Raw genomic sequence first — 12,174 nt, forward strand, 5'->3', positions numbered from 1 at the left:
AAAAGTAAGGGACAATTTTGTTTTGTTTTACATTGGGTTTATCTCTTACTCGGTACCACTCAAAGTGTTTGTTTCACAAAAATTTCACCTGTAATTTGGTCAACATTCTCTTACCCAATCAGCTAAAAAATATTATTGACCGACTAACGTTGACAGTTATAGAGCTTTTAATTATTTTCTATTATATAACTGTCACTGTTTACCATTCTTCACTTTAAATTGTTATTATTAGAGAAATAAATATTATTTTTAATATATTACTCTTTTACATATGTAACGCCCAAAAAATCAAGACAAAAATTTTTAATTTTAATATTAAATAAACCATCAACCCATTCAATATCATAAAACCATAGTCAAAATCAGAGTGTGTCAAATAATATCCAAGTACACCAGAGTCATAGAAAATGCAGAACAATGTAGTGTGTGTAATGTCGACATCATCAAACTTCATTTGTGAATCAAATTCAAAGCCCTGTGTTGGCCAAACCAAATTCTTGAACTATTAAAGATAGTTAACTCATTATCATTCAACTCTCAACCACCAAAACTTATAATCTTTTATTTTTATTTCTTGGCAGCGCGATGCCTCCTCGTCCAAACCTAAGACCCAAGTCAGGCACGATACCAACACCACCTCCACCACCAACTTATGATTTGGCCATGGTCCAGGCTGCTATCACAGCAACAATAATTGCCACCCTCTCACAAATAAACTCCAACGGAAATGGAGGGGCGGGAAGCAGCACGAATCATCCCAACCATGGCACTAGTCATGGTCAAGTAAGGGAATGTACTTACAAGGAGTTCTCCAACGCAAAGCCAAAAACTTTTAATGGCACAGGAGGAGTCATTGCACTAATGTAATGGTTCGAAAAGACCGAAACGCTTTTTGAGATCTGCTCTTGCCAAGAAGCGAGCAAAGTCAAGTTCGCCGCTTGCACCCTCACTGATCGCGCCCTCACCTGGTGGAAAATCCATGTGAAGTCCGTGACTCTCACCGTCACCAACGCCTTAGGTTGGTAGGACTTAAAGGTCCTACTATTGGAAGAATACCACCCAAGGGGCGAGGTACAAAAGCTAGCGCAAGAGCTCTGGAATCTGAAGATAACTGAATCTGACCTAGTAGCCTACACGGCCAGGTTCAGCGACCTTGCCTCCTTGTGCCCTGCCATGGTCAACCCAGAACCAAAAAAGGTTGAAAGGTACATTTGGGGGTTGTCACCCCAGATTCAAGTTCACGTCTTGGCCTCCAACCCTATCACTTTCAACAGCGCTAAGCGCTTGGCTCAGCGACTCATCGACCATGGGGTCAAACAGGGTACTGTTGCAACTACTGCCGATCCATCAAAGGAGGTACAATGCCAGGGAAGGCCTTGGAACAAAAGGAGGGGAAAACCCTACAGGGGAACCCAAGAAATAACAAGTGGTAGTGGCTCTCGTTGTTACTGTCCCTGCCACCACTACACCCACAAGTTCTTACAGTGGGAGATTTCCGAAGTGCAACCAATGCAGCTTCCACCACCACGATCTTTGCAGTGAATTCAAATGCACAAGGTGCAATAAGAAGGGGCATATGGCCTGCTTCTGCAAGGAGCCAGCCCAACAAGCCGCCCCCACTGCTAATGTCGGTGTAATTCGCGCCTGTTTTGAGTGCGGAGCCACGGGACACTACCGCAGGGACTGCCCGAAGGCAAACAACAGGGATACCGGCGAAAAGGGCCGAGTGTTCGCAATGGGACAGGATGAAGCCGTTACAGACCCCCCTTGTTGTTACGGGTACATTTCTTCTCGATAACTTGTATGCATGCATTTTGTTTGATAGTGGAGCGGAGAGGAGTTTTGTGAGTCATAACTTTAAAGGCCTGTTGAAACAAACACCCCAATCATTAAGTGAACCGTTTATAGTAGAAACGGCCAACGGTAAAACAGAAGGCACTAGGGAGATATATTTAAACTGTACCCTAACTCTAAATGATAATCTCTTTCTAATCAGCCTCATGCCAGTCTCGATTAAGAGTTTTGATGTCATCATTGGCATGGACTGGTTGAGTTCTCATCATGCTGACATTTTATGTTACGATAAGGCCGTTCGCCTTAATCTGCCAACCGGTGAAACCCTCATAATCTATGGCGACAAACCCAGTACCACACTTCATATTATCTCGTGTATCCAAGCTCAGAAGTGCCAATGCAAGGAATGTCACGCGTTTTTGGCACATGTCGTGGATGTGAAACGCAAAGTCCAGGACATCAAGAGCGTGCCACACGTATGCGAATTTCCCGATGTTTTTCCCGAAGATCTTCCAGGACTACCGCCAGCAAGACAAGTTGGGTTCAGAATCGATCTGATTCCCGGAGCTACCCCAGTAGCCAAAGCGCCCTATCGATTAGCCCCAGTAGAGATGCAAGAGCTATCCAGCCAACTGAATGAGCTACTTAGCAAAGGATTCATCAGGCCGAGCTTCTCCCCTTGGGAGCACCAGTGTTGTTTGTGAAAAAGAAGGATGGATCATTTAGGATGTGCATCGACTACCGAGAGCTCAACAAACTTACCATCAAGAACCGATATCCTCTACCCCGAATCAACGACTTATTCGACCAACTCCAAGGAGCCAACTACTTCTCCAAGATCGATCTGAGATCGGGATATCACCAGTTGCGAGTCCTTAAGAGTGATATTCCCAAGACGGCCTTCCGAACAACATACGGGCATTACGAGTTTGTAGTGATGTCGTTCGAACTAACCAATGCCCCTGCCGTATTCATGTACTTAATGAATCGAGTGTGTCGTCCATTCTTGGATAAATTTGTGATAGTATTCATAGACGACATACTCATTTATTCAAAGAGTAAATAAGAGCATGGCGAACATCTGAGACAAGTCTTAGAGACATTACAAGCTGAGAGACTTTATGCGAAGTTCTCAAAATGCGATTTTTGGATTAGGAAGGTAGACTTCCTAGGTCACGTGATAAGCGAAGAAGGAATCCACGTGGACCCATCTAAGATCAAGGCTATCGAAAATTGGTCTGCACCAACTACACCAACGAAGATTCGCCAATTTCTAGGCCTTGCTGGTTATTATCGAAGGTTCATTCAGAACTTCTCCAGCATCGCAAAGCCTCTTACCTCCCTAACTCAAAAAGGTGTGACCTACAACTGGGGAGAAAAGCAAGATGCTGCATTTCAAACCCTGAAACATGCCCTATGCAGTGCACTCATTCTTTCTCTTCCAGAGGGGATCGAGGATTTTGTGGTGTATTGTGATGCTTCGAACCAAGAGTTGGGATGTGTGCTAATGCAGCGAAGAAAGGTTATTGTGTATGCCTCATGACAACTGAAAACACACGAAGTCAACTATACCACGCATGACCTAGAACTTGGAGTTGTGGTCTTCGCTCTAAAATTTTGGAGGCACTACCTTTACGTTACCAAGTGCACCATATTTACGGACTACAAGAGCCTCCAACACATACTCGACCAGGAGGAGTTGAATATGAGACAACGACGTTGGGTCGAATTGCTCAATGACTACGAATGTGAGATTCGATACAATCTGGGAAAGGTGAATGTAGTAGCTAATGCCCTTAGTCGTAAGGAGTACTCTGGTCGAAGAGTGAAGTGATTAACCCTATCGATCCATTCCCATCTGTCGACACAAATCAAGGAAGCTCAAATAGAAGCCTTGAAACCCGAAAACGTGATAGGTGAACCCTTAGAGGGATGGACAAGAATCTAGAAATGAAGAGTGAATGAGTGCCCTACCTCATGGACCGAATCTGGACACCAAATTTTGGTGGGTTCAGAGAGATAGTTATGAACGAAGCAAACAAGACCCCATACTCCGTACACCCAGGTTCAGATAAGATGTATGTGGATCTCAAACAACTCTACTGGTGACCAAACATGAAAGCAGAAATTGCTATCTATGTGAGCAAGTGTTTGACTTGCGCCAAGATAAAAGTAAAACACCAGAAGCCCCCAGTCCTACTCCATCAACCCGAAATACCTGAGTAAAAATAGGAACAAATCTCCATGGACTTCATAACAAAACTACCCAAGACTCAAGGTGGTCACGACACCATTTGGGTGATTGTCGATAGACTAACCAAATCTGCTCATTTCTTACCGATCAAGGAAACTGATAAGATAGAAAAGCTAACGAGAACCTACATCCGAGATCGTGCGACTACATGGAGTGCCAACATCTATCATCTCGGACAGAGACAGTAGATTCACTTCCAAATTCGGTCAATCATTGCAAAAATCCATGGGAACAAGGTTGGATATGTACGGAAAAAGGTTGGATATGAGTACAGCCTATCACCCGCAAACTGATGGACAGAGAACGATCCAAACCCTACAAGACATGTTGTGAGCATGTGTAATCGACTTTGGTAAAGCATGGGATGTTCACTTACCATTAGTTATAACAACAGTTATCATACTAGTATCAAGACTGCTCCATTTGAAGCCCCCTTTATGGTCGTAAGTGCAGATCACCTTTGTGCTGGGCGGAAGTAGGCGACACGCAATTGGTAAAAGTTCTAGTCCCTGATAGCACTCTCACTGGTCCGGAGATCATTAGAGAAACAACTGAAAAGATCTTTCAAATTCAAGAATGTCTGAAAGCCTTGAGGGATAGGCTCAAGTGCTATGCCGACAAAAGACGAAAACCCTTGGAATTTCAGGTTGGTGACCGCGTTCTACTAAAGGTCTCACCCTGGAAGGGCATGATACGCTCTAGGAAGCGTGGAAAACTAAATCCAAGGTACATTGGACCCTTCGAAATTACTTCAAGGATTGGTCCAGTAGCTTATATACTTCAACTTCCGATCGAGATTAACAAAGTACATCCAGTGTTTCACGTATCTAACCTGAAAAAGTGTAATTTTTCCGACGAAACTCTTGTGATTCCACTAGACAAAATCGAACTAAACGAAAATCTTAACTTTTTGGAAGAACCCGTCGAGTGCATGGATAGGGAAATCAAAAGAACTAAACAAAGTCGCATACCCATCGTGAAGGTCCAATGGAATGCAAAGCGAGGACCTGAATACACCTGGGAACACGAAGATCGGATGAAACACAAGTACCTACATCTTTTTCCATAATCCACAAGTGTTTTTCTTACATTAAATTTTGGGACGAAATTCCCTCTAACGGGGGGATGATGTGACAACCCGATATTTCGACTCTATGTAATGACCTAAAAAGTCAAGTATTCTAACCACTTTTGAAATAATGAAATTAACTTCGAAAATAAATTGTACAAAAGTCTCTATTGGGTTACCTACTATGCTAGATATTGTGTCAAGGTTTACAGAAATACTAAGAACACTAAAATCCGAGTTATAACGAAGAAGTTATGACCATAAACGAAGAAGTTATAACAAAAAACGTGAAGTTTCAATACAATAGTTTTTAGTTTTATGAATCTAAATGAAAGTTGTAGATATCATTAAACCGTAAACGTACGTAAAAAGAACGTCCAAATCTGACTTCGTATGTGGAAGTTTTGATTTTTCCAAGATCTAGATACAGCAGTAGACAGCTAAAAACTCGAAATAGAGATCGAGAGACTTTTGGCCAAAACAACCTAAATGAGAATTGAAGGTCTCAACCAAAGTAGCTCAACGGTAAAAAGTCTGGCAAAAATGGACGCCGGATGAACAAATTATGGATTTTTAACGGCCTTTTCCAGTCCCGGCCTGTTAAAAATAAATAATTAAAAATAAACTCAAAATTAGCCGACAAAGTCTAAACAAGAGTTGTAGAGTATATTCTCACCTACACGTGCATCAGAAGAACGTCAAAAATGGAGCTCGTACGCGAAAGTTACGGATTTTACAAGTTCGAGACCCGAAATCTGAGGCTGTCAGGTTGGCCGCGACATGGCACAGTTGGTCACGACCCGGCAAGTGAATGAGGCGTCCAATCAATGGAAGAGGATAATATTTCTCACCACGTTGTGGCACAGTTGGCCATGACGTGGCACACAAAATATGCCTCTATAAATAGAAGCTTAAGGGTGTCGGGTTTGGTGCTCATCTCTTTCCATCTAAGTGTTGTTACTCTGCATAATTACCTTGATAAGCCATCCCGAAGCCCCGGTTTTCACACTCAAGTCCCGAAGGAAGTTCTACACTCCTGAGAGTCCCGAGAATCCTGAGATTTTCCCGCGTTTTCAGCTTTTCCTGTCAAAGTTCTGCTCGATTCTTCTCTCGACTACTTCAAAGCAACCAACTCAATCAAGTGAGTTCATGCCCCCTTTATACACCTTCAAATACTTTATAATGTACTTTTAATACATTTCGGGGGAGAATACAAGTAAACACCCGGTTAATCCCAGTGAAAACGTGAAAACTCTTGTTATATCTTGCATGCACTAGGTTTATACAAAATGCGTAGTATTCAGGGTAGCCATCCTTGTTAAACCATTTTATGCATTCAAAGGACTTAAGATTTATGCTTAGTCAAACATTGTAAGGTAGAATAAACATTGTATACAAAACTATCACCTTAATACATACTTAGTTGAGAACCCGTGAGACATTTACATCTTCAACGCTACCTTTCTGCGAAAAGGTACAACTAAAAGTCCTGTCTATTATAACCAGAGTCTCCCATTGGGAGAGCGTGTCAAATGTGTATAGATCTATACGAGAAGTCATGATCCCACGCCTTGACTATTAGCTATAGTCCTTTGGGTGACAGTTTGTCATAAACGTTTCAACGCCTAAAGACCGTCGCCACAGGCATATTATGTTTAGTATGGTTATAAAACTCACCGGATAGACAATTATTATGGTATTCTAATTTTATGAACGAGTAGCTATTAAAACTATTCTTCATCTAACAAGTGCGAACTTCTTATAGCTTTATTATATACAACTATGCCTCAACCTTTAAGCATGTCAGTTGCTTGCAATTTTTGGTCTTAGAGACTGCCTATTACTTTAGGAAAATAAGGGATTTTCCTGTATCTAAAACAATCAACTAATAGGCAAATACGGGATTTTCCTAGTGCAACTATTTACAATTCACAACATGAACATTCATATGCATTTCATACTTTTATAAGAAAATAAGGGATTTTCTTGGAAAACACACGAACTTTGGAATGGCATACATTTCACAAAACCGCTTATGAACTCACCAACTTAATTGTTGACACTTTTTCTTTGAAATAACTTCTATTCTCAGGGAACTGCTAAGCAGGTTTGGAAACCAACTTTTGGGGATTAACGCGCTGACGTTAATTACTTCTTTTGAAAGTTGTTTATGTATTTATCTATTGAACATGTAACAAATACAATTATGTAAACATTTTTAAACTTTTATATATTTGGTGGTGTGTACTTTCCTTACTATAAACTGTAATGATACTGAATATGACGTCCTTCGCCTCAAACGTTTTCGTCGTTCTGGTTTGGGGGTGTGACAAAGTTGGGCAAGGAGATAGGGATCAAGTTAGCAAGAAAAGTATAGCCTTCAATTTCTATAACACAATCCCTATAGACTTTAGCAGCAAGTAATGATATACTTCCCGCAGTATCTACGTGAAATGGTTGCACGAGTACAAAGCAAGTAATTTGAAAGGAATGCGCAAATTCATAAGACACAAAAGAATCTAAGGCACCTGAATCAAATAAAATGTGAGTCGGTCTAGAGTTGACAAGAAATGTACCCGTCAGAACATCCGGGTCCTCGCGTGCCTCCTCTGAGGTAATCTGGAATGCATGACCCTTAGCTTTTGGCACCTCCTCCTTTTTAGGTGCCAAAAGCTAAGAGTATGGACTTGACTTCTCGCCGGTTGTTGAACAGAAGCTTGACTTCCCTTCATCTGACTAGTAAGAGTATGGAAAAAACACTTCTTGAGGCCAGTAATACCACATGCATAGAAAGTAACATCCTTTCTTGGGAAAGCTGGCTTTATATGACCCTTTTCTCCACATCCATAACAAAAAATGGATTCCTTGTCTATTTTGCATTGGCCCGGATGATTCCTTCCACAAATACGACATGAAGGCTATTGAATAGAAAAAGATTGTGATCTACCGCGTCCACGGGAGGCATTTTGAGTTTGAACTTGATTACCAGGTTTAGTCAGAACGGATTGAGCTGGTAGAAAAGAAGGAATGGGAACAGTTCTTTCAGTACGTGGATGCTTCGGAGCAGTAAAAGTGGCACCACATATTTCTAAGTCATGCTCACGTCTTCGAGCATATTCAACGGCTTTATCAAATGACTGAACTTCTTGATTGGCAACGAAATCATGGATTTCGTGTCGTAGTCCCTCCATGAATAACTGAATTTTCTCGTCTTCAGTTGGAATATACTTTGTAGCAAACCTTGCTCTTTGATTAAACTGAGTTTCATACTCATTCACAGTCATTCCTCCTTGTTTAAGCTCGAGAAATTCCTTCTCCAATCTCCTCCTCATGTCTAGAGGACAATACTTCTCTAGCAAACGAGTTTTAAACATTTCCCGGGCTAAATTCTCCTTGTCAAACCCATTGAGAGCTTCATATGTTGCTTCCCACCAGACCAAGGCTTCTCCGATGAGCATTGCAGAACAATAATTAGCCTTATCTTCATTATCCACATGAGAAATACGAAACACTTTCTCTGTGTTTTGGATCCAAGTAAGAACAATAATGGGATTGAGAACACCGGAAAACTCTTTAGTACCACTACTCTTGAAATCTTTGAACGAGGGACGCTTCACCTCTCCTTTTGAAGATTCTCCAGTGGCTTTCTCTTTTCCCTTATCAGCATTCTTTTTGTGTTCTTCGAGAGTCTGTCGAATGATACCGGTAAGTTTACCCAAGAGTCGCTCCTCACGAGGAGATACTGGAGTACTCACTTGCTCGGGTTGAGGACCTCCACCAACCTTAGGGGTATGGTGTCACACCCCAAAACCAAGAATGGCGGAAACGTTCTGGGGCGGAGGACGTCATGTAAAGTATCACAACACAGTAAATGTAAATAAGCAAACAACATCATCCATTGCATTAAATATAAAATTTTAATACAAGCGTGTTCTGTACAGTTTTAGACACCAAAAATATAATGTAAATCAAAATAATATGATGAGTCTTGAATGCGCTCCATCTTCTCAAAAGCTAGCATCGGTACCTGTCTACTGATGACCTGAGAATACAAGTTATTTTGAAAGAGTAGATCAGCATTAAGCTGGTGAATTCATAAGTATTTTAGTGTCGATGTTTGTTATCAAAACGTTTGAGCCTGTCGCAAGTATGAGTTGTAAATGTATGTAAGTGTTTGTAAAAGTTTGAATCTCTCAGAAAAACCTATATTTTCTGTTAAAGTAGCCTTCTACCAAGGCTTAACTGTTTTGTATGCTCGTTTGATGTAAAAGTGTGTAATTTCCCAAGTGTAACTATCATTTAACAAAATATAGTTTGTACATTAAAGTTTAAGTGAGATTATCACTAAAATGTAATGGGTAAATTATTGTAGTATTGTAGTTTTGTTTTATAGGAACTACTGTTGTACTAACTACCTTAAACCGTGTTTATATTAAGGTATCATGTGATAAATTGCACCATACTATCGACTGGTAACAACGACAACGTATAGTCGAAAAATAAGGTATGACGTTTGGCACCCGCAGACCTATCGGTCCCACTGTAGCTAGCAGCGAGGTGTAGGATAGTCAATCCAGTATAGATCTATACGCAAACTCACGCTCTCCCTCCAAGAGACTCTGGCTACAACTCGGGTCATGACAATTAAGAAATGCTCCCATACAGTGGATCACAATTGTTAACGTATTCGTGTATATGTAATATAATATTACTTGTTCTAGTATCGTTGTATATGTTCTCTTAGTAATAAGTATTCACTCCTGAATGAACTGACTCGTTGATATAGAAATTGTAGTAGTATGATTCTGTTACCCCGATGGTAACTTACTAATGATGTGCTGATAAGTATGAATATGGAAGTACTTTTATGTCTATACATGTATATATGATATATAACTAATATTGTAACGACCCTCGGATGGTCACCCGAAATCCCACCAGACCACATCTCAGTGCGCGAAAAGGAAATAGGGCGGATGGCCTTCCTAAGCCCTTTAAACGTTACTTATATATCTATACATATATGGGCATGCAATTTATAAGTAGTAAAACAAAGTTTAAATAAAAGCATTTGATAAGTAAAAGAGTTCGTGAAACATTTTGAAGTAAAACAGTTTGAACAGTGATAAAATCATTGGTTTCCTAGTTAGTAATCACATGTGATTAATGCAATCACATGTGATTGAAGCAATAACTATAAGTGTTTAACTTGTATTCCCCCCCCCCCCCCATAAAGTATTTAAAACATTTAAAAGCATTTCAAAGGTTGAATAAAGGGGTATGAACTCACTTGGAAGATTGAAGATAGCGAGATCGAAAACCGGGCAGAGTTTCGTCTCGGAAAACGGATTTTTCTCGGGATTCTCGGGAATCTCGGGAGTAAAATCGACTCTCGGGACTTGAGCAAAAAGACCAGAGCTTCGGGTTTGATCGGGCACGGAAATCGAGGCAAGATCGTGAGAGAAAGAGAGAAAATGAACAAATTTTTCGGAAAGGCTCGCATCCCTTTTATAGGGGGCTGAACTGCCTCCGTACGCGGGGCGTACTGGCATACGCAGCGCGTACGCGACGTCATCGCTTACGTATTTCGGATGGGGCGGGTCGGATGGGACGGCGGGTCAGGTAGCTTCGCATAGGGCGACGTGGACGATCCGAGGCCGTGGCCTCGAGTACGCGGGGCGTACGAGGGTACGCGGCGCGTACCTCGGCCCTAGGCTGACTCCTCTTCCGATAATACCAAATTTTTAATAAAAATTATATATAAATTATTTATCAAACTTCAAAAATTCATATCTCCTTCATACGAACTCCGTTTTCGACGTTCTTTATATCTCCACGAAGGTGAGACTACGATCTACAACTGTTGTTTAGATTCCTTTGGCAAATTCCGAAATCATTTTTATTATTTATTTATGAAAACGACGTGATTAAGGAATTTCTTTAAAAATTCATAACTTCTTTATCTGACGTCGGTTTTTGCCAGACTTTTTACCGTTGAAATATCATTGTTGAGACCTTCGATTCTCGTTTAGGTCATTCCGGCCAAATGTCGCTCGATCTCCGATTCGAGTTTTTAGCTGTCTGTTGGTAAGCTGAACTTGGAAAAATCATAACTTCAATATACGAAGTCGGATTTGGGCATTCTTTTTACGTACGATCATGGTTTAATGATATTTAAACATAGAAGAATTTAACTAGAAACTTTTTGGACATTTTATTATCAAAGTTAATTTTATTAACTCAAAAATGTTTACAATACTTGACCTATTAGGCCATTACAAAGAGTTGAAATATCGGGTTGTCACATATGGCTACTAACATGTTCAGCCATTGCTCTGCATTACGGAGTAACATTGTATTTTAGAATATTAGGGTTTATTATTACCTAATACTTTTACTTATATATATTTCCTACGGTTTGTATATACTTACAATGATTAAGTTCATATATTGAACTTCCAATAGTTTAAGTCTAAATACCAATCTGAATTTAGTTCACTCAAACTGCTGCTCTGATACCATGATTGAAAGACCCTCACTTTTGTATTTATCAAAGATCCAAACTTTCATACTTGACAATATAGTTACTCCAAAACATGCTACTTGCATATTCATAAAAACGGTATTTTACATTGATAAAGATGTTACAAACTACTGTATACAAATCGACTATTTTAAAGTGTTATATATTACATAACTTCCCAGGATTCTATAGTTTTATACATATGGGAGTGCAAAATACAATAGTTTCAAACTATTCATAAGCTTCTATCGATACAATAGTTTCAAACTATTCAAAATCTTATACCGGTATATAACTATACTGGATGTTTATCTCCTGCAATTTGTTAAACATTGAGAGGGTAAGCGGTGACGCTTAGTGAGTTCAATAATAGATACAATATAACGTTATGCTATATATATATATATATATATATATACATATATATATATATACACTTCAATATGGAAGAAGCAAAGAGGAACAAGGAACAACAAGAGCATATGTGAATCATGTGACAAACTTTCCATATCAATCATTGATTTGATTTAAAGA

This window comes from Lactuca saligna, chromosome 8 (genome assembly GCF_052625555.1).
Source record: "Lactuca saligna cultivar CGN05327 chromosome 8, ASM5262555v1, whole genome shotgun sequence".
Classification (NCBI taxonomy): domain Eukaryota; kingdom Viridiplantae; phylum Streptophyta; class Magnoliopsida; order Asterales; family Asteraceae; genus Lactuca; species Lactuca saligna.